This window comes from Paramisgurnus dabryanus, chromosome 1, assembly GCF_030506205.2.
Source record: "Paramisgurnus dabryanus chromosome 1, PD_genome_1.1, whole genome shotgun sequence".
Classification (NCBI taxonomy): Eukaryota; Metazoa; Chordata; class Actinopteri; order Cypriniformes; family Cobitidae; genus Paramisgurnus; species Paramisgurnus dabryanus.
Window position 1 is genome coordinate 40569759 of NC_133337.1, and position 24319 is coordinate 40594077.

At 37.9% G+C, this 24319-nt stretch overlaps 2 protein-coding genes across 5 annotated transcripts in view; one reads left to right on the forward strand and one right to left on the reverse strand.

Moving 5' to 3' along the window:
• Window positions 1-14006, reverse strand: part of LOC135744634 (inhibitory synaptic factor 2A) — a 47485-nt gene extending 33479 nt beyond the window's left edge. Inside the window, exon 1 of the mRNA XM_065262898.2 lies at window positions 13610-14006. The gene's annotated coding sequence lies outside the window, so the exon portion shown is untranslated. The remainder of the gene's footprint in view (window positions 1-13609) is intronic.
• Window positions 1-24319, forward strand: part of dock1 (dedicator of cytokinesis 1) — a 286009-nt gene that overhangs the window by 157302 nt on the left and 104388 nt on the right. The window lies entirely within an intron of this gene.

The window sequence follows — 24319 nt, forward strand, 5'->3', positions numbered from 1 at the left end:
GTTCACATTGTATTCTGGAAGAAACATTCTGTTGATGATCTTTTCTTTGGAGACGATTTATCTTGAGGATGTAGGGTGAATCTAAGGTTCTTGAAGTGTGAATTTTGTTGAATATTGCAAGATTTTTCCACAGAGGCAGAATATGTGAGAGATGAAGCAGATAAAATAGTGTAATCAAATATTTTTTTAGAAAAATTGTTGTGTTGTATTGTTTTTTTGGATGTTAAAGGGTTTATTAAAGGCTGCCACATACTATAAGATAATCGGGACAAATTTGGAATGATTTTTCCCCTCAATTCTAGGTAAATCGTTTTTATGTTTGTATCGATTATCTTATCTGATTTTTCTGTGGTGTGTTAAGTGTGATTGAATCTGTTCGGAAGCATGTAGATTAAAGCACAGCTGAAACAGATAATCAAGGTGTTCAGGGTTGCTTGATAATTACTAACAGGTGTGTAGGAGGAGGGTTGGCGACACCTGACCACCTGACCTAGGGTTTAACAATGCACAGTGTGAAATGTCAGATTATGAATACCCAGGGTTATTTCTTAACCTCTGGTTTAGTATGAACAGTGTGAAACGTTAAACAGATATCCCAGGGTTTCGTTACCCAGGGTTAAGAATAACCTGGGGTTAACTATTTCCAGTGTAAAAAGCCTTAAAATGGACCTTAACTGTGACTGGGGCAGTACTCTTTATATGGTCCTAATTAGAGGTCGACCGATATGCTTTTTCTCTGGCCGATGCCGATGCCGATTTTTTAGAAATCAGGGCAGCCGATGGCCGATATGTTTGGCCGATTTTCTATATGTACATAATAATCAAAATGTTCTCATCATTATTAGCAGATATTTTAAATGCAAAAATGTCACTATTTAAGTCAAAGTATTTAAAAATATATGACTGGTCTTTCTGAAGAGTTTTACAACCTCCTCTGCACCATGCATTTATCAGACACAGATTATTACCTGACACTCTGCTGTCATCATCTTTGATCAGTTTTTTACCATGGCTTTTATTGCTTTGTAGTATAAAATCCTTATTTGGTAGACCTGATAAAATATTTATTCATCATAAAGTTAACATAGTAAATGTCTATGGTTTTTAGTTGAGACTGTTATTTAGGGCAAATCTTTTTAAACACATTTACATTCTCATTTCTGAGACGCTATAAGTGACTGATTGTGCTGACAGTGACGTCTTGTGACTTTAGTGTTGGGACAGATCTGTTGTTTCAACCGTTCATTCAAACGAATCCGTTCAAAGGAGTCAGTTCGCGAATCGGACGCGCTGTGTTCTAATCCAGGCTGAGCAGCGCAAAACTGTAAACAAAGTGTTACTGTAACAACACGAAAAACATTTCCTCGGTGGATATGATTTGGTCTTCCGACCTTTCGCCATCGGGTCAGTTTTGTTTTGAGTAATAAAAGCAGGGAGACAGAAAGCGTGCGGGCGCGGCTCTTCTCTCTCTGTCACGCAAACAAAACTCATCATCACTCATTAATCACATGAAATGAGCCTAATCTTTGCACGGACAGTGCACCGCGAGACATAACCCCGTCGCGCTGTTGTACTGGCTGCTTAATTCGCGCGATCCGCCATCATTTAGTAAAGCTGTTTGTGAACAACAAGGCACGGCTGCACACACACGAGACGGGAGCGAGCTGCTTGCAGCAAGAGGCAGGCAGCGTCACGAGCTCTACAACAGCGCTTAGGTGCCCGCAGATGCGCCTGCCTATTAATCGGCCTAATTTTGCAGCAAAATCGGCCAAAGCCGATTTTTTAAAATATGCCAAAAATCGGCCAATTAATCGGCCGGCCGATAAATCGGTCGACCTCTAGTCCTAATATGTACCATTTAGGTACAGATATTTATACATTTGGTACTAATATGCAGTGTTGGGGAAGTTACTCTTAAAAGTAATGCATTACAATATTAAGTTACTCCCCAAAAAGTAACTAATTGTGTTACTTAGTTACTTTTAATGGAAAGCAATACTTACTTTACTTTAAAGTTACTTTTGCGTTACTTTTTCTTACTTGGTTGAGGCTTGAGAGAAGTTCTGCATTCAGAAATTGCATATTTCCATTGCAAAAATGTCAAGCTCTGGCCTGCCATCTCGGTTTCTGACTCAAACTATTTCTGCTAAGGTTACTACGTTCATTTTAATTCAGTAAATTTTATAATCAAATTAATTAAACTAAGAATAACTTGCATTACTTTTTTTTAAAAGTAACTGAAATATTAATGTTTTAATGTATTAATACATTTATAAAGAAATGCATTACTGTACTTGTTACTTCAGAAAAGTAATATTTTTACATAATGCACGTTACTTGTAATGCGTTACCCCCAATATTGCTAATATGTACAGGGCTCTACACTAACTTTTTGCACTGGTTGCACTGGTGCGCCTTTTTTACTTAGGTGCACCTGGATAAAAAGTGGGTGCACCCAAATTTTTGACTGCATTGCATTTAACTGCGCAGTTTTACAAGTGCCCATAGTGGTTAAATGTACAGAATATAAATTAACATGTATTTTATAATTTTCATGCTGTTTTCATGCAAGATGTTTGTTCTAATATCTTTTTCCTAAAAATACTTTTATTACATTGCTTTGTTCCCATCTTTCTTTGCAGTTTTAATGTTGTGGCAGGATTTGCCATTACTGGAAACACAAAATAAGTTATATAATTTATAACAACATGCAAGTAAAAACATAACTCCCAAGTCATACGAGACGCATAGCTACTAGTAAAGGAAACAGAGACTGAAAACATGAAATCTGTGTATTTAATGCCGGGTAAGTTTGTTGGCTAATGATGATTTTCTACAAGTCAATGCAGTGATTATGAGGTGGTGCTATTTCTGAGGTTAATTTCTGGTTAATGAGTACAAGAGCACACAATGGATTTATTTTACTGATTTGGCAATAGAGAATTCAGTATTAATGAGATATTAGTTGATATAGTGGTACTAGGTAAAGGTGTTTCAGTTTTTCATGGATTTATATGAGTTTTTTCTTTTCTCGCTCTTTTTTGCACGCAGCCACGCAAACATTTTGTCTCTCTCTCTTTCGTGCATTTTCTCTCTCTCTCTCTCTCTCTCTCTCTCTCTCTCTCTCTCTCTCTCTCTCTCTCTCGCGCACACACAGACTCCGTCGCTTTTGTGCATGTTGACTGTCTCCAAATTGGTCGTACTTTCGAGCCCTGTATGTAAAGCAATATGCACTCTTTGGTACCAGTATGTCGGATGGTTGCGATGCACTTTCGTTATGAACTCTTTAGGTACTTTATGAAAGTGTACTGGCCCGGTGAAAGCTATGGCCCATTTTTTGACCATTTTTGTCTGACAGTGTGTGGTTGCAAGGTGTTTGCCTTTGTGCATGTCAAAAATATTATGATTCGTGATTCCTATTTGGCTGTTGCTGCTTTAGTGTGTATAAGTTTTTCTTCCATGTACTCCATGCAGTCTTTTCCTCAACAAACAACATGATTCGGTTTTAGTCATGCTATAACACAAACACGTCTAATACTACAGCTTTGGGGTGTGCTCGGATCCCTAAACCAATGTATGAGCAATAGCGGTAGTGATTCTTTTCTTAGCAGACACCACAAACGAAATCAAATCTTCTGTTAACGTTATATTAGGTTTGTGTTATCCATGTTTGTGTTGATTTGTGTTGCATCATTGCAGGGTCTTGTAGGATATAATGGTTAAAGGCAATAAAGATTTTCAAGAGAGCAAACCGACAACAGAAAATCCCCAGATACAGCTTTCTTAAAGAAATCCACTTGGCTGTTGCTATGATACCACAATATCAAATCCGAGGCAATTGTGAGAAAATAATTTGATGAATTAATTCTTTAACGTGTTATGTAAATAATCCCCCTGGTTTGTTGTTTACATAATCCCTGGCTTTTTAATGCTTCTTCGGAGCACCGGAGCTGTTCTCCTTTCTGATTGAATTTAGCTAGAAGTGCATTCGGGCCGGGCTTTTCCTCAAAACCAGGTTACGCTTATCATACATCAGATTCAGGAGGGTGTGTTACAGGTTTGGCTTCTGAATCTGTCTAAGAGATGATGATATGAACTAATACAGCTTTTAAAGTGCAGATTTTACTTTGCATCCGGTGAAACCATTAGTACATGATCCTGTTTCCCGCATTGATCTCTCTGTGGGTGTGTGTGATTGTTGTGTGTCTGTGTGTACGTACAGTATGTGCGTGTGTGTACCCCTGCCGTATTGAAGGTTTCTAATGATGTCTGCAATACGTATTGATCCTGAAAGGCTCTTGGTGACCTACAGTACAGTAACTGAAGGTTTGTCACCACCGGTTCACCTCTTATTTTTCAAGGTCTTTATCAAATGATTGAATTATAGACATAATCCAATAGTGCACAAAGCATTAGAGGCGCTCAACATGTTGTCTCCACAGAAGTGCAGCTAAGTAACTCATATTCTCTGGGATCGAAGTGCATTTAAACCTTGAGAGGTTTTCCAGACCGTATTCGATAGTATATTATTCGATTGTAGGAAAATGCGCTGCTCTTGTATGGATTGTTGTTGTACTTTTTTTGCTCACATGCTCATAGAAATGTCAAATATTAGTTTTATTAGTGAATTTTGTAGTTTGTCATACTTGGGGTTAGACAAAGTGCACCATTTCATTTGTAAAAAAAACATTATTATGTGTATTTGGTATAATACAATGTATTCGTGTGGTTTATGGTTAAAAAAGTAATTATTTTTATTACATTTTTGTAGCTCCAGATTTTACTCTCTTTCCGAAACGCTCGGATTTGAAAAGCTCTGTGTCCTGAATGGCCAGCTAATCTGTACGTTGTGATTGGCCTGAAAACCTCTGACATCAGCAGGAAATGTGACGCTCCTTACCATGTTTAAAAGATTCGCTCACAATGCAATGCTAACAGGAGTTAACTTACAGACTGTGAGTCCAAGCAGGAGGAATTATAATATTGTCGGTCTTGTCTACATCACCAATCCCAGGAAGTAAACTGTTGCCTACAGAGACTCGCGGCATTGTTTACTTTAGGGTTTGTACCTTTTGCATATCCTTACCATTTACCAAAACACACTTACACACCAAAGGAAATGTAAACATGTGAATCGGACAATAGGTGCTCTTTAAACAAACATTGCACACTAATGCTACGTACACACCAAACGCGTAGCATCGCGTTGCTTTCTTGCGTACTTGCGCGCCATGCACATTTTTTTTATTGAGTTGAATATTTTCAACTTGCGCAAAGGCGTGTTTGAGGTGAATAGCGAATTTTTTCACGGCATTTGCACCGCCCAATTTGCATCATTCGCATTGCCCTGCGTGAGGACTCGTCTGATCGCGTCTTTGTATGTAATCTATCAATTTGTTGTGTATGCCCCATGAGAGAGTGCAAATGGTTACTTGGTGAATAATAAAACACATACTCGCTTTCAAACAAAACTCGGGGCCAGAGAGACTTTGGCTTGGACTATATATTTGGTTTGTAATTCCATACAGAACAGCTTGGATCTGAGCAGGATTAAGGATTTTAGTTCAGGACTGTATTGACTATTGTGACCAATTTAACCTTCTTTTGGGTTCATGCCAACATGTTTAATTAAAAGGTCGCCATGTTTGTGCCGCTCGGAGGAAAGAAAAATGGCCGGGAATGTTGGCGGTGGATCATCATGTGAAGGCAACGTGAAGGCTGTAGATGCGCAGATCTGCATTTAAGCAGAAGTATCAGTGATGTTTTCTCTGGATAACACTAAACACATTGATTAAACACACACACATATCTGTTTCTCAGCAGGCTTTAGTTGTAAGACAGGACAGTGGATGGATGTGCTTTCGGATTTTGCAGATTTTGCCTATACAGAGAGGTCTTCCTTCACTGTCTGTGTCAAGATCATCTGCATTTTCCTGCTGCTTTCTCATGCAAACACTAACCGCTGTATTTTAAGTTCAAAGCCTGCTGAGGAAACACGCATACACAAACTCACACAGGGATGGACAGGCATTGCTGATTTTGTGAGGCTGCCCCCATAGACGTGATAATGAAGTGAAGTGACCTGTAAACTTTCTCATCTGAGATCCTCGCATCTCTTTCTTTGTCCCCCTGTCCTTTAAAAAAAAAAAAAATGCACTTGTTGTTCCAGATGGAAAGAGTGTTACGATATCAGGTACATGACTGCCTCTTGAGAAATGGTATGGGTGTGTTTTATTTGTAGTGTTTATTTCAGAGTAACCTGTTTTAGGTGTTTAACATAAAGAAAAATGTGCATTAGATTTGCATTAAGTGCATTACATTTGAATTTGTTTGTCCCATAAGGATGCATCCTCTGTTACACATGCAGATTATCTGAATAAGCCTGAAATCTTTTTGTGAATTTAAAGTTGTTATGAAACTATTATTGGAGGATTTCTATCTTATTTCAATTGTTATTAAAATGCTTTGTTGATAGTCTTGACCTTTCTCTCAATTTACTATGATTTTACTCTTAACTTTTACTCTGTGTAACTTCTTTGTAACTTGCACTTTACCACAATTACAGTCTAAATTATTTTAATAGTTACTTATAAATATTCGTATTAAGCAATTGTATGTTATGTTTACAATGTTACATTGCTTCAAAGCAGCTTTACATTATAAAAGAAATATCAGAACCGTGAAAATTACTTATTAGATATTGAATAAAGTTTTTTGTTGTGATGCAAAGGCAGGGTTAAATGTTTATCATTTTTATGTTGGTTTTAAGGCAGTTTAGTAAAAGATGCAATCAAACGTGTTAATGTAAGACTAAAAGCTTTGTACAGTAAGGACAGTTAACATTTCACAGTTATTCTCCTATGATCCACAAGTTTAAATAAAGCAGAAGATCAGTGTTGTTTTCCTGACAGGGCCTGGTGTTGTTTAAGAAAGGAACAGATAAAAATGGCACATCTAGAGATTGTGTGGAGGTTCAGATCTCCAGCTTTATATTCTGCGTTTCTTTGATTTATTTCTTTGGTTTGTCTGTTGAGGTTCTCATGATATTGTTGTGTTTTCAGTAACAAACACTCAAACCTTATCATGTGAAGTAAGAATAGATAGAGATAGAGGCTGTTTAAATGCTATGTGTGATTGTATTTTCTGTCTTTTCTGTTTTTTTCCAAAAGAGAGTTATAGATGAGAATAAAATACATTACTGCTAATGTTTATTACTATCAAGACCATATTAAACACTCATAAGTAATTAAGACAGACCTTCTTAATGATGTTTGTGTTTAAATCAACGAGAGACGAGAGTTTTAATGTAATAAACTTAAAAGCTCTACTGGTAATATCAATAAAAACTAGATGACACAGCAGAATCTGACAGTAAAATAAAAGGTTCATCTTTAATGCAGAGATGTTTTAATGCGCTTTGTTGACTATTTCATTTTCATTTTGAATCATTTCAAATAGTTGGTTTAAAACTTTGATTTGTTAGCCTTATCAGTCTACAGTGTTTACGCTTTGGATATTTTTGCTTTATTTTTGCAAATATTATCTGTTTATGTAATATAGAAATGCACATTTGTGGAGAGTACAGTATGCAGTAGTGTGTCCTCACTTTAACTGTGCGTGAACCCAGGTACATTAAAGGGATTGTTGAGCCAAAAATTTAAATTGCCTCAAGGCATTCTCGATGTCTATGAATATAATTTTTTTAGGCAAACACAATCACAGTTATATTAGAAAATGTTTAAAGCTTTATAATGATAGTAAATGGTGCTTCTGATTTAAAGCCCACAAAGTCCGCCCATCCTTCACAATGCACACGTGCATTCATGAAAGAGTGCATTTCCAACGTATGACTATGACATAGTGGACATGCGTCGGTCGTTACCAGAAGCTAGTTATTTTTGTTTGTAAAGTTTTAAATATTGATATTTTTCTTACAAAATCGCATTGATTGCCCTCAAAATCAATCAGTCAATCAAATTTGTATTAATGTAGCACTTTTCCAAACACATTGATGCAGTTTAAAGTGCTATACAAGTTAAAAAAAAGAAACAAAACAAAGTACATAAACAATGAAAATGCATAAAATACACACAAACACACATTAATTTTAATAAATCGATTTAAAAGATATTAAAGAATATAAGACAACATAATTTAAAATATAACAATATAGGAAAAATCAGTAGAAACAAAAAGCTATTAAACCAAAGTTACTGAAAAGCCAAAGTAAAAAAATATTTTTAATTTAGTTTAAAAACATTTATTATATGTAATAAATGCCTATTATTACCCCCTCCCCAGAGACATGTGGATTACTTCTGTGAAGGATGGATGGACTTGTTTAGGCTTCAAATCAGAAGCACCATTTACTGCCATTGTAAAGCTTGAAACAGCCAGGACATTTTGGCTGAACTGTCCCTTTAACGCCAGTGTATATGATCCAGCCTGCATGATCCAGACGCATCTGAACTGATGCTAATAGAGGATTGTGCTTATAATAAATGATGTCACTTCAATGCTAAAGCATTTGAATGCCTTACTGCTGTACAGGAATTTTATCTAAAAGTTGACGTGCTGTGTTAAAAGCGTATCTTTAGCCTGCGTTTTAAAGGTTTGGTTCAGATGGAGAGGACACTTTAAACACTGAGCCGTGTGAGATTGCATCTGACTTTCTAGTGTGTCCTTTACATTCACATTTATCAACCTGTCACAGTCGGCCGTACCGTTAATGCACTTGACTGGAGATCTGTCGATGATCTTACTCGTGCTTTAGCAACACTTCAGAATGACTTTCATAAGTTATTAATGACAATCAATAAGGTGAATCTCCTGAAAGTGTTTTGCGGATTTTCATCTATAATTCAAAAGGATAAAAATGGAATTAGGATATTTTGGATCGTGGCATCATTTTCAGGACTATTAAGAATAACAAATATTCATTTCATTTCTATGATAGTTATTTGTTATATGAAGATTATGAAAATCTATGAATCAATGTTTCATTATGTTTTACTGCTAGGATAATGATATGTTAAGTGTTTAGTTCTGTAATGTAGATGTAAATGCTGTTGAAGTCATTATAAAGTGTTGCCTCATTAACCTTAAAATATTACTCTGTGGTTTTGCAGACATTAGTGTTCAGCTGTGTTTCACCTGCAGTAAGTTGCTGACGTGTATCTGACTCAAACCTGAGGAAAAAATAAGCTTTACACACATGCACGCTCTTGCAAACACACGTTAAAGAAACTTTAATGTTAAACTTTTTATTCTCGACCTAGTTTATTGTGCAATGATAACTATAAGTCATACTTAAGTTGATTTATGGTAAGTTTTATAGCATATTCAAGAGATCAGCTTAAAACCTTTTTATTGCCAATTCCATTTGGAGATGCCGGTGGCACGGGAATTACTCACTTTACCTTAGTAAATACTTCAGTAAGTTGCTTTGGGTTAAAGGGTCTGCCGTATGTCAATTGTAAACAATGCTCATGAGATGTAGTCTGAGGTCAGGCCAGTTTCCAACCGTATTTAACTGTTGTACAGCTTCTTATTCATCCACAATCTCTCTTTGTCTCTGTCTCGCTATCTCTCTAATGCCGTTGAGTGACTCTATAGAGCATCAGACATCAGTGTACAGCTCTTATTTCCCAGAAACAGGGCAAGAATCATGAGGCGGTTTAAATGAGACGAGATGCTTTGGTGAATAAAAGGAAAGAGCTACACAGAAAGAAAGGGTTCAGGGAGGACATGCGACTTCATTCACCTTCCAAATGAACCTTACAAAACATTTGTAAAGATGCATTCAGCTGCCATAGACATAAACGAACAGAACAAACACTGACATCTGACACATTACCTCCAGCTGCTGTGAGCTAACATCAAATGTTAAATGATCACACTGCCGAACATATACGTATCACTGAAATAGATGCCCTGAAGTTAGGAAAATGTTTTACATGCTATGTCCATTTGTGTGGGTATGTGTGCAAGACGTTACGTTGTGTTATGCTGCGTACACACTAAACAGGAAGCATTGCGTTCCTCGCTCTAGATTGCTCATGGGATTTAACTTCGTGTTATGCAAATGTTTCGCTCGAGTTGAATATTTTCAACTTGCACAAAGATTTGCATTTGAAGTGAATATTGTATGTTTTTGCAGAAATCGCACCGCCCAATTCACGTCATTCACATCGCCCTGTGTGAGTTTGCGTCTATTTGCGCATTTTGTGCCTATTCGCGTCTATTCACACCTATTCGTGCATATGTGTATCGCAAATGATGCAAAATGTGCGTCTATTCCCGTATATTTCCCATCTTTTTGCGTCAGTTCATGCCTATTCATGTCAGTTTGTGCCTATTCACGCATATGCATCTCACAAAAGATGCGACACATGCATCTATTTCCCGTCTATTTGGGTCAGTTCATGCCTATTTGTGTCAGATTGCACCTATTTGCACATATGCGTCTCGCGAATGATGCGAAATGCTAGTCTATTCCTGTCTATTCCTTTCTATTCCTGTCTATTTCCTGTCTATTTTCCATCTATTTCCTGTCTATTTCCCATTTATTTCCCGTCTATTCGGGTCACTTTGCGCCAATTCGCACATATGCATCTTGCAAAAGATGCGACACATGCATCTATTTCCCGTCTTTTTGGGTCAGTTCATGCCTATACCTGTCAGTTTGTACCTATTTGCACATAAGCGTCTCGCGAACGATGCGCAATGTGAATCTATTCCTGTCAATTCCTGTATATTCCTGTCTATTTCTGTCGATTTCCCGTCTATTTCCTGTCTATTTTCCGTCTATTTCCCGTCTATTCGGGTCACTTTGCGCCTATTCGCACATATGCATCTCGCAAAAGGTGCGACACATGCGTCTATTTCCCGTCTATTTGGGTCAATTCATGCCTATTCGTGTCAGTTTGTACCTATTTGCACATATGCATCTCGCGAATAATGCGAAATGTGAGTCTAATTCCTGTCTGTTTCCCGTCTATTTCCCATCTATTTTCTGCCTAATTCCCATCTATGCAGGTCACTTTGCGCCTATTCGCGCATATGATGAAGTGGTACATGGATTGTGCGACTGGAGGGTGTATATGTAACTACATGTCCATGCGAATGTCAGATGATATATGTGATTTGAAACTGAAGATGCAGCACACACTACTGCCCAAGAAAAATTTCCCTAAGGGGACAATAAAGTGTAAAGTAAGTAAAGTAAAAGTAAAAAGTATATGCATCTTCCAAAAGATGCGACATGTGCTTCTATTTCCCATCTATTTGGGTCAGTTTGTGCCTATTCTCGTCAGTTTGCACCTATTTGGGCATATGTATCTCCTGAATGATGCTAATGTGCGTCTATTCCCATCTATTTCCAATTGAATCCTGTTTATTCGCATCTTTGCATTGACTTTGTATGTAATCTATTCGAGTTTGGTGTGTACGCCCAATTAAGGTTTAACTGCAGTGGTCTGGATGTAACTTGTTGCTGCTAGATATCAAATATAATGAGAGATTTCAGGATATGTTTGAGATACTTATAATTTTGTTATGTATATGTTGTTTTTGTGTGGGTAGATAAAGATTTTACTGTACTTGCTCCAGTAAAGTCAAAGCTATGCGATAATATGTATTCAGTACTGCTCTCTTTCTGGACTTTCTGCGTGTTGGAATGGAAATGCCAATACTCATCTCTCCGATCATATTGGCAGAATTAGGCCATACTAATAGTAAAGCTTGAGTTTTCTGACAGTATTTGTAAACACACACTGTTGTGTAGACAGTGATGGACGTGTGTGTGAATTATTTATTGCTTGAGTATTTCACACACGCATATCTTCTCTAGTACATGTGTACAATGAGAAATGAAGCTCATAATCAACCCATTACACAAACAGCCATTGCTTGCTTTCTTTGTGACTGAAACATTTTAATTTGTGAGGCCTGTGATTATTCTCAGTCTAGTCCAATATCTTAACTCACTGGCATCTTACACAATCTCTTATCTCCATCTTTATCAAGTCTCTGATCTGACGTGTTTCTCACATGGATTTTGCTTTGGTTGTCTTTGATGTGGAGCACAACTGTATGACTCAGTATCTTTGCTCACTTCAGGCTTTGTTTCAAACCTCAATAAGCTGCCCTGATGTCTATATAGGTGCCTTCTTTTTGAAGTAGGATTTAAGTTAAACCTTATGGGATTATAAAAGTCTAACAATCATTTTCTAATCTAATCTTATTCAATTTGTAAACCAAGACAAATGATGAGAGATAATGAGAAACTTACTTAAGACTCTGTAGTGTTTGTACGTCACCTATTAAAATGTGTGATTGTGCCGCTGATGACGTTAACGTTAAAGGTCACATTTCTTTGCTACTATTCAAGTACAAGTTGTCGTTTTGAAAATGTCTTCGTGCTGAGGAACACGGATCATCGGGTTTTACATGAACTTTTCTGTGGGGTCAATGCCAGCCTGAATGCCGCTGTCATTTCAATGCTTTTTTTACTCGTATTGATGCTAATATTAGTTGTATGTTTCAGGAGTTATCTCAGACTTTGTGACCGCATTTGTATGAATATGTATATGAATAAAGCTATTAAGTTCTCTCTCTCTGTCTCTCTCTCTCTCTCTCTCTCTCTCTCTCTCTCTCTCTGAATGGTGAGGTAATTTGGGGATGGGTGTGTTTTGCATGAGGATGACGTGCTTGCTAAGAGCCAATGGGAAGACAGTCGTGATCACACACACACAATGTACATCCGTTCACTTTTTCTTAAGGGTTTTTTATCAGGACAATTTAGCCACTGATACCTTTTCTTAAAAGGAAAAACTTTTTTACTCAGTCACGTTGTTATTACATCCAAATATATTGTCGTATGACTTGCTTTTTTCCGTTAAACGCAACTGTAGACGTTTCGCTTTACACTTCTCTTACTTTATCAACGGGAGTTTGACATCATCGATGTAAATCCTGGCATGATACATATCAAACAGCATACTTAAATATAATATATTGAAGGTTTATGATGGGAAGATTTCCAGCAAATAGCAACTTAAATATTGGTTCGATGCATGGATTCAGATGACATACAGTGACTGTTACAATATACATTATATGTTATATAGCTCACAGTCTATTCTTCAGCACATCTCTGTTTGTTTCATAGATAAAACTGACAAAAAAAAAGATGAGGGTGAGTAAATGATGAAACGATTGTAATCTGTTAGTCAGCTTTTTAATTTGTCCCTGGTTAACCAGCACTGTTTCTAAATCTTCTGTTTGCTTTCAACTTATGTTTTACACTACCATCATCCAGCTGTCAGCAAACCCTCCCCATCTCTGTCTTTCTCGCTCTGCATGCGTGGGTTGTAATGAAAACATTATCATAGCATTAAACGAACTTCGGATGAGCGTCTCAAATTCACAGCATTGTCGAATCAACTTTTAATTCTCTACTTTTAGTTTTTATTCACTTTGCCGCATTATTCATCTCTTCCAGTTGATCATTCTTTGATCATCTCGCTTGCGTTATGCACTGAGATTCGAGTAACCTGACAGGTTAAAGGTGCTGTGAAGACGTGAGCTGAACGAGCGAGCGACTCACCTCCAGACAGAGATCAGTGATGAGGATCGTGATGAAGAGGAGGGAGAGATGACCAGCGCATGTCGTCTCTCTTGGCGGTGCAGGGTTGTGTCAGGGTTTGAGAACAGATGTCAGCCCGGTGAGAGGGTCTGCCATGTCTGGAGTTCGTCCGTGAGAGCAGACGTGCCGTCAGTCGAGCCTCCTGTGATGGTTAAACATCCAGCGTGAGAGATTCCACAGAGAGATTTGCCCCGATCGCACCCGCGCACACACACACGCTCGCGTCTCCCCCGCAACTCTCCTCTCTCACGCATGCACACGGGCATGCACGCGCACACTCATGCACACGTTGCCGTCGGGATGCAGCGCAGTCCGGCACTCAGTGATGGCTTGTGCGCACACGAGACATCCATCCTGAACCAGCGACTCTGAGAACTGAGGGACGAGAGAGAGAGGGAGAGAGCGAGTGAGGGGGAGGCGGGGTGGACGGAGAGAGAGCGAGAGAAAGAAAGAGGAGGGGAACTGGAAGGAAAATCCTCTATGTCAGATGGTGACCTACTGATTTACATGTTTAACAGATGCTAAGTAACACTTGAATAGCAGAATTTAAAAATTTAAAAATATAAAAAAAAGTTTAATGTCACTCCAAATTTTGGAAAAATAGTAAACTTACCAAAAATATAGAATCTTGGAAATATGGGAATTATTTTGTGATATATAAATGAAGCTAAATCTTGCGTAATTTTTACCCTTTGTCTACCATTTGCGAAAAAAATGCATTCTTGACATTTTATTGAATAGCACGTTTAAAATTGACATTTGCATTTATTTATTTATATATTTATCAGATGCTAAAATCCACACAAGGAAGCATTCAACATTTTTCCACGAGTGCCAAAGTTTAGTAAGGATTGTGATGAAAGATGTGTGTATAAGTTGGAGTTGGAGTGTTTTTGTCATGTACAGTATTAGGGATGCACCGAAACGATATTTTGGATCAATATCGGGGCCGATCCGGCCTTTTTTGCTGGACTAACAGGACCGATTCAATTCCGATGCATCTATTCTCTTTGTGTTTTAACAGTTATGAACTTAACTTTGTATTGCGGAGCGAGGATTCACGTTTGAGGATGCTTCAAGTGCTGCGCCCAGGAAGCACAGTATGATTTGGGCGCACTAAATATGATTTAGACGCATCAATTCTGTACCCAGGATGTGCATAAAAGGTCCGGTCAAGTGCATAATTTTCCCAAATACTCATCTGCACACTAAAGCGTTTTTACTGTGACATTTTTGCGCAATTAAGGAAAATATATTTAGCATACTTATTTGATCAAACGTACCTACTTTATTTTCTCCTAAACACTGCCATGGTTAGTAATTACTAATGTTCTTGTAACTTGTAAATAATTTTAAATTATTGTTTTTTTTTACGTTTAAAATGATAATAGATGTAGCAGAAAGCACTCTACAGATTTAACATTGTGTGCGTGTGCGTGCAATTTAAATTGTTCAAGAAAAATATAGTAGTATCGGATCGGCAGGTATCGGTTTTGGTTACTTAGAATTTGGGTATTGGTATCGGATCGGAGATGGAAAAAGTGGTATCGGTGCATCCCTAATGTATTAGACAGGCACCGGTTGCAATTCTCTTTGCCGATTTCCGATTTTCTATAGGTGTGACCTGCCGATACCGATTTTTGCTGATTCAGATTTTCTTCCTAAGAACTACAATTGACGCTTAGATACAAACAAAATCCACTTTTCTTTCATTAAAAACTTTATTTTTACTGTATCATAAAATAAATTATGAAACATTGCACTTTCACTCAAACTGCATTAAATTATAGGATGATGTTTTATTTGCACAGATCTCAAAATAAAGCGCTCTCAAACTCAGTCAGGCTCATTGTAACAGTAGACGTTAGTGATGCACCGATGTATCGGCCGCCGATATTTATCGGCCGATTTTTGATGAATTTGAAACCATCGGCATATCGGCAATAACACGAGAAAGGCCGATACCGATTGTTTATTAATTAACTGCATAAAGAAATCCATTATATGTAAAAAATGAGTTAATGTTGTTAATAAAATAAATGCTGAATAGCAAAAACCACCTTTGGAGGTTGTCATGCTGTCTTATTATATTTGTTTTACCTTAATTTGTGTCTCTCTTATTATGTTGGTCAGTTGAATGTTAATTTGATCCAATCCATGTTCAGTAAAAATAATTTGATGCAGAAATAAACTAGCAAATAGACCAACTGTATAGCATTGTATACAAGTGTTTAATATCGCTATCGGCATCGGTATCGGCCAGAAGTTGTCTGTTTAAATCTGTATCGGTATCGGCCCCAAAAAATCCTATCGGTGCATCCCTAGACGTCCAAATATCAATTGTGAAACTGCCCTGGGATCGGGTTGTACTTTTGTGATAAGACACAAGATTAAACCACTTTTTGGGAAACGCGACGTCCGAGTTGGGCTGGGAATGGCTGGTAATTTAGAGCAGAGTCCTGCAAATCAACATATGCGGTGCGGACGCGGGATAGTAATTAATAAAAACCCAACACCACTTCGACTCGTACTGTACACGCTAAAAGGCAAGTCTTATTTGTGTTCACAGTCTGAAGGTTTCTAATTACGGCGGGTTTTGTGGGGCCGGTTTGCTTCGCGGTCTTTGTCAAATGGATCACGTTTCCGCGTACGGAATTAAATTAATGCTGCTATTGGATAACGGTCGAGTGCTGCTTCCACTGTGAGTGTACGTGTGGTGGTGACGTCATTGCTTGCACCACTGGGTGCAAAAGGACCAGCTTCGGAATCGAAATTGTCGCTATTGGTCCAGGCCGGTCAATCGGTGCATCTCTAAATTCTAGTCATCTTGTTGTCATGTGGCTAAATGAGTACATGAAGTTGATCTGAAAAGATTGATGCAAGTATAATTTGCAAATAGCCGCTCATTATCGCTCCAGAAAACCCGACATCACAAATATTCCTTTGTCGCCCTGTCTGCTACGTGATCCTGTTTATTACACGGCTGCTTGCCAAATCAATTGTGAAATGGACATGAATTGATTTGAGGTTGTTATTTTATTTTGTAAGAAAGAGGCTGTTAATCTGCTTGTATTTTATAGGAACCTTTCAGTCTGCATTTCCTTCATCTTTAAATAACCACTTAATAAGTCACTTACTCCCTGTTGTCCAAAATCACAAAGAAACATTAATGCCCCCCAATATGAACTTTTTGTCTGCCTTCACAAAGGCCACTTTGATGAAAAGCCTTCATGTTGATTCTCGCTGTGTCGGTGTATAAAAGCTTTGTGTCCTTTTGTTTGCGCTTTTGTAAGTCTATTTATTTCTTACATTTCTATATTTATTTCATTTTTTAAAGCTAAAAACAAACACAAATGTTTTTCCTTTATGATGTGTTTGATGCAGACATGATGACAATCTGCTAAACAGGGATCAATTTATCTTTAAATATTATTCTTGGGTATCAGGGTTGCATTTTAGCACAACTAGTAAGTTTGGCGCTAGAGTAATGCTGCGTAAACACCAAACATAAAGCATTGCGTTCTTTGCACTAGATTAATCGCGAGATTTAACTTTGTGTCAATTTTTCACTTGAAGACGCATTTGAGGTACATATCGTGGGATTTCATGTTAAATTTGCATCATTCACATCACCCTGTGCAATTTCGCGTCTTTCCAGTGAATTAAGTAAAAAGTTTTTTTGTACAATCTTTTGCTAACATGGCTGGACAAAATGCACTAAAAATGTTTTCGTCTATTTCTTTAAAAAACACCTGTGTATGCTTGCTTTAAATACCCCAGAAACCAATGTGCTGAACTGTAAAAACCTATTATGAAACAATAAAACATTTTTATTCCAAAGGACCTCAAGACCCGTACACAGTCAAACGTGATTCCTGTAAAGAGGAGGCTTCTTGCTGAAGCAAGCTGTTATTTTTAAGACTCCTGCTTCACAGAGCATTCGGGGAGACTTTGTTAAATCAACAGTTTAATAGCTTCTGTTCGTAATTTGCATGCATTTGCATAAAGAGAAGGACAGATCTGAGGGAAAATGTTATTTTTGACCTTTCAGCCCTAATGGGTTTTGTGTAACAGGACTACTCAACTCTTACGCCAAAGCTCCTAGCAGTGAGACTAAACATCAAAGGATGTTGTGTCTGTCACCTACAGGTTTGCAAATCATTAACTGCATTGCACTGCATGAAAAGTGGGATTTTCGTCCCCGTAAGCGCCTGTAGGCTCCCGAAAATCTCCCGAATTTTCGGCAGCTTTCCTCAATTTACCAGCAGCGAGCTTCGCGTTTGTCTGTGTCACAAATTGTCATAAACGAACCATGATGTAGGTGGAGAGCCCCGCGCGGGTGCGATGCCTCTAATTAGCATATGAATAGCAGCGAAACCTCTGCCGGCCAGTTAGAGCGTCTCTGGCCTAATTAGCATGTGAATAGCAGCAAAACTAGAGTAACGGCCCACTTGAATGTAATCACTCAGTATTGGCTGAAGCCACAACTTTTAAACAAGTAAAATCCCCCGTGAATGGTTGGCAGATGACTTCAAGCCAATCACAAGGGATTTTTCTTGTTTAAAAGTAGTGGCTTCAGCCAATACCGAGTGAGTAAATTCAAGTCGGGCCGTTACTGGGCACCCTGGCTCATTATAAATGTAAACCCCAATAATAATAATAATAATAAATAATTTATGTTATCATTTTTTATATATTAATGTCATTGTGCTATGTACTACATTATTCACAACATCAAGGAATATAAGAGAAAACAAAGAGGTTTATTTATAAACACACAGCTGTTTATTCAAAGAAAGAGCTTTATTTATAAACACACAACTATGTACAAAGCAGCATAATGTCTCTTATATTGTACTCCAAACACGTCAAAAAGTGCCTAAGATGTTCGGGAAAGATCCCTAAAAATCTTTTTCAAAGTGTTGAAAAACAACCTCAAAAACGTTGTAAAAAAGTCACTTTTTCACGCGTATATGGTGAGTTGCCCGGTACTTTGGTATCGCCTCTAATCTGGATTGCAGCGTGGCACAGAGCTCGGAGAGTTCCAGGCTGCGAGAGGGCGGTGGCCGCACAATCCATCCAGACACCCCGCCAACAATGCCGTATTCCTCATCAGATATGAGATCTATGGTGGCGCACTTCCAAATGTCCATCTCATCCTCAGCCAACACACTTCGTCTCGCTTCCAGCAACTGTAATACAATCAATAAGGACAATAAGTGACCTGAAAAATACTCACATTGACAAAAAACTGATCTAATATAATAAATCTTACCATTTTTCTTCTGGATCGACTCCGAGCTAAACTTTTCGCATTTTCCGCCTGCGATGCGAGTTCAGGTTGTTTGTATCTGAAACTCCGGCGTACCGACTCATAACACGTCTTACGGGCAGCTGGAAAACAATTAAATGAGACTGGTATTAATAAAAAGAGTCACGGTATAATTAAACAAGAAATGAGGAAAAACATTAGAAGTTATACTTACAAACAATGTCGTCATTCTCAGCAGTAAATCTGGACTTGCTGAAATAGCCCCAAGCAAATCGGAGGTCACGGCTTTGATATGAGGCGACGTTAGTCTGTGAAAACAAAATGTGTGGGTTTAAGCTCGGATCTATTAACGTATCTATTTCCTTATACAAGAATAAAAACATATTCTTTAAATCGTAACGTTACCTTTGCTCTGGTTCATAGCGCCTGCAGTGTGCCTCAGAGACGCCGTACAGCCTCCTGTAAGTTACAAGACAAAAAACACCTCTTAGTTATAAAACACACAGCTTGGGCTACTTCAAAAAATATGCTTATACATAAAATTATTCTTACCGCAATCTTGGGATTGTGCACCCGTCTGCTCTTCTTGGAGAGTTACAAACACCAAACCAAACGTCTGTTACGCTTGTCGACACTGCTGTGTGAGCCGTGACCATGACCTCGCACATGATTGGACGAAGGCGAGAAGCCTGTCGGGCTCCTCCAATCACATGCGAGGTTATTGATATAAGGAAAATCTTGTGAGACGTGTGCGCATGCGTATGATATAAACAACAAACGCGATGTGCCGGAAGCTCTGTGTGAAATCAACACAGTGTGCTGTCAGTTTAAAGATGTAAGTCCCAAGACTGAAGAAACGACCTCGGCGCTTCTGTAAACATTGCAACACTGAAGTGTGTCATACACAGTATTTTGACCACAGAAAGCGCTATTTAAAAAATGGAGTTTGGGAGAAAAAAATCCAAAAGGGCTACGTCAGATAACGTACAGAGCCTGCTGCTACCCAGTCATGAATCCGCTGTGAGTGATGTCCCGTCATGTGTAAAGACCCGGAAGATAACTTTACTGGAGTTAGAGAGATTGGTGAAAGTGAAATGCACTCCGAGGACCCAGAAAAAGAAGTGATTGAAGAATTTGAAGAAACGCACCCAGCGAATTTCAGTTCAGACAACGGTGAGCATAAATACATATTTTTTATATAAGCTTGGCTTGCTTTACGTATGTTATCATTTTAAACAATACTAAAACATATCAACAAGTAAAGTAAAATAAAATCAACAAGTTAAACAAAAACGTTGGAGTTAAATGTGGTTGATTATCACTGTTGTTGTTATTTTAATAGTAAATTATAATTGAATAGGAATATCGCGTTATAATGCATAACGTTATCTTCTGTTTGTTGTTTTTCAGACGAAACAGCAGATGACCAAAGCATTCGTCTTTTCCTGGACATCTCTTGTTGTGTGGTAAGCATGAAATTACATTTGGATATACTAGTATAAAGTTCAATACATGCTAATCCAGAGCTGAAATGGGAAAACCTAACAATTTTCACCCACATGATTGTTTTCCACTCTTAAATTTCTGTTAGTTAACTAATGAAAGCAACTAAAGTATAAACACACTTTATAAAGTATTAAAAAATCCTAAAATGAAGTTGAAGTGGATGAAGTTCCCACAAAGTACTTAACTGGTTCATTGCACTAAAGCTAGCTGTTTGAGATGCACATGATCTTTTTCAACTACAGTTTTCAAATCTTTTCATACTCAAATGGCCCTATTGATGAGAAATGAACATATTAATTATGTTCTTTTCAATCTGAAATGACCATATTAACGATGGGCTTTTCAATCTCAAATGGCCACATTTATGATGGACTTTTCAATCTCAAATGGCCACATTCATGATGGACTTTTCAATCTCAAATGGCCATATTAACGATGGGCTTTTCCATCTCTGATGGTCTAATGGTGGTGCTGAGTATGTGCATTGCATGTGTTTTAAATATGTCCTTTAAAATTTCATAGGATGACTATGTGGATGAAGAGGGGGAAATCCTTGCTGAGGAGCAGAGTGAACCCTATCCTCACATACAAGATGGGGAGGAGCATGGAAGTGATCAGGCCAGAAGTGAAAAACCAGAACACTTGTTAATGAAACTTTTGGGCATGATGAAATTGACTGGTATCCTCCGTGACGACTTCTTACAGTATGTGGGTTGTCCAAAATGTATGACAGTGTACATGCTTACTGAAACCTATGAGCTCAGACGGGATGGTACAAAGGTTTGCAGGACTTGTGGTCACATCCCATTCTATAATCACCCACAGCAGAGGTCTGCATTAAGGAAGAAATGTGGCTCTGCCTTGCTAAGCAAGACTACATATTTGAGCAGTGAAGAGTATGTCCATCCAATACGTTCTTACTGATACAAGAGTGTTGTGCAGTCTCTGGGAGGACTTGTTAAAAGACTTGGATTTGAAGAGAAATTAGATGAAAGGCGAAAGCGGGAAATGCCAAAGGGTGTGTTAGGAGATGTATATGATGGACAAGTATGGCAGGATTACCAGTATGTGAATTCAATAACTGTAGTCATGCCACTATGCACAGTATTTGAGCTGTGATGTAATTGCATAAGTTTCCTTGCTTCATTCCCTTCCAGACAGACATTTTGTTGTTTGACATGTTGTTTGATGTTGTTTGCATAGAATGCACAAATTGAGCCTGATTAAAACTCTGTTAAAACAATTAAAATTGTTGAAATAAATTGTTTTGTGTATCTTTTTTTTACCTAACATTGGTTATTGCTAATGACATACAGAGATATTCATATATACTGTTGGCCTGGACAAACTGAATCTACTTAAAGGGATAGTTTAAAAAAAATTAGGGAAAAATATTTTGATAGTATTGTGATAAATGATGAAGAAAATATTTTGATAAATGATTGTCATTAAACTTAAAGATGATTTTGAATTACTCTGTCCAACATCTCCGCTTAGTTAACTGAGTTGAAAGATTTTCTATTTTTAATTCATTTATAATTATAATTCTCTTAGTGTTATAAATGGTATTATAACACAAAACTCATGAATAAGTCAGTCATTGAATAAACTTGATTCTCCACTGAAACACACACAAAACTGCGAAAAATACAGTACAATGTGCTGTTTATGTCAATAAACACTGATCACCTGAACGGTGACTTTCATTAACAAAAATGGTAATTTATCATTTAAAACTAAACAACATGAATAATATTAGAGCAAAAAACCTCTATGACATTTTAACAAAAATTTAAGTAGTTAAAGTTCTTATTAGTTCTTAATTCTGTAAAAAAGCTTAAATAATCATAATATTCAGGGACAAAGGATTATGGGTATAATATATTTTTAAGTATATGTCCAAAACTCAAAATATGAAGTAATGTTTATATCATTAAGACAATATCTGGGTTAACAGTGTAGCATACTTTGAAAATAAATCAATTCAAGCTACAATTTAAGAGTTTGTAATTTGGCTATACTGATACCAGAGATTTTATTAAAATCAAAGTTTAAAACCTCTCAGAATGTCACCTGAGTAAAACTCCCCCAGCTGCTACCCTCATTTGCATTTGTATAGCTCACAGCATGTTCATTTACATGTTAAAGCCTCCCCTAGAATTAGGGGAAGGGGGGACAACTTCAGAGCAAGACCCACGTCAACTTCTGACAACTTATGGCAGTTTTCGGTGTTGGCTGCAAATTGTCATGCGCAGTCGTATACTTGGAGTTTCACAACAATCTACAGTGCCACATTCTGGCGAAAATTCCACTTTTCATGCAGTGTTGTACACTACATTGTGGTGTGACTAAGTAGTGGGTAATCAGAATGAGCAAGTCATGAATCATAACTAGTTATGATGACTGATCTACCATGAGAACCTCAATATGTGGAGGATTCAAATATGAAATCATGTTTACCAGTGTAAAACTCATACATCAAAAATGCCGGGCTTCAGCATTAGATAAGAGTTAAATGACTTTGTGATGTTATTTCAATGTTTAATGAGTTGAAATAGGAACGTTCTTGTGTGCACATCATTTTTGTAGCTCTCCAGGAGCTTAGTATATGTTGAGAATCTCTCTCACACAAACATCAGGTCTCCTGAGGTTTTGAAAACGCATCCCTGCTGATTTAATTAGAAGCTTAAAACAATTCCCTCCTTCACGAGCCGCTCATCATTTCTTATCCACTTTCTATCCGGTGCAGAAGTGTGTCTTGCATTCTAGTATTGCCATTTTAATGGCTGTTGCTCTTTCCGTGATTTTAATTCTGCCAGATTTGCATGGGCAATCTTCTGGACACACGGCAGTCCATTCTGATGCATATTGCAAACAAAACTGGAAAAGCAAGTCCCTTATCTGGCAAGCTTCAATTGCATTGGCAAGCAATCTCATGGAAGACACACCACAGGTGCCAGGAACCAAAGATTGGTCAAATCCTTGAAAGATATTCAGAGATGCTTTTGTTTTTTGCTGTTGGCTATGCATGAATATAGTGACATAGACATACTAGTATAACTCCATTAGCAGTCATTATCATATGATCCACAGACATCTCAACGCTGGAACATTCAACAGGAATGATGGAACAAAAATGTCATTGAAATGTAGTTTGTATTGATCTGCATGGGTTGTTGATGTGAAATCGTTCTGCGGGTGATTTACAGAAGGACTCCAACAGAAGCATCATATGCACCTTAGAACTTGAAAACCTACAAAATTGACTTAAAAACTTGTGATTTTAAGAGACTTTTGAGGGCTTGAATTTTGCTCTGAGAGTTCTTAAAAAATGAGTTTGAACATTTTGAGTTTTCTCGCTTCATTCACGCAGAAATTCGCGTCATGGGAGGGCCTTCCATAGGCTTGTGCGACTCCGCTGGCTTCCTGTAATCACGTCACTACTAAAGCAAGCTCCTGTTTGGTTAACGCAGGGCATTTTTCCGCCAAAGTTCACATTTTTCAACTTGGGCGTTTGCCGCAGCAATGCTCGATTCGTGGCATTCGCACCAACTAGGTGCGCGAATGAGGCGGAATCGTGTTTACCGCGGCGTGCTAAATGCCTCATTCGCGCCGCAAGCCCTCCAGATGCACGTCAGTGCGTCTTTACATTGACTTAACATGGAAATCACTCGCGCTTGAAGCCTCTGTTGTTTAGTCTGTTGTTTTCATGTAACCATACCCATGCAATGATGTGTAACGTGAGCTGTTTAAGAAACACTGGTTACGTTTAACTCTTTCCCCGCCATTGACGAGATATCTCGTCAATTAAGAGAAAACGCTTGCCGGCCAATGACGAGATTTTCTGTCTTTCCGCAATACCGCTATTATCCACCAGGTGGCGCCCTTCCGCA